The sequence below is a fragment of the Octodon degus genome, unplaced genomic scaffold (genome assembly GCF_000260255.1).
Source record: "Octodon degus isolate 3935 unplaced genomic scaffold, OctDeg1.0 scaffold00012, whole genome shotgun sequence".
NCBI classification, from domain to species: domain Eukaryota; kingdom Metazoa; phylum Chordata; class Mammalia; order Rodentia; family Octodontidae; genus Octodon; species Octodon degus.
The window spans coordinates 740,633-740,900 of NW_004524588.1; positions in this window are offsets into that span (position 1 = coordinate 740,633).

Here is a 268-nt window from a genome sequence, read left to right on the forward strand (position 1 = left end):
TTTGTTTCATTATATTCTTGTCTATAATGATGAAACCAAAGAGCATATGGTGACACTGATGATGGGTTTTACCTTGAGGCAGAAACTCAGGCCCTCGTACAGTAACTGAGCTCTACACTCTTATATTGGCTCTAGAAATTGGGAAATGACCACAGCATTGTCTAACATAGATTAACACACATATTCTCCACATCTTACTTTTTTACGTGTTATCATCTATCACCTTCAATAAAATGAACCTGCCAAAGAAACTCTAATCATATTAGCC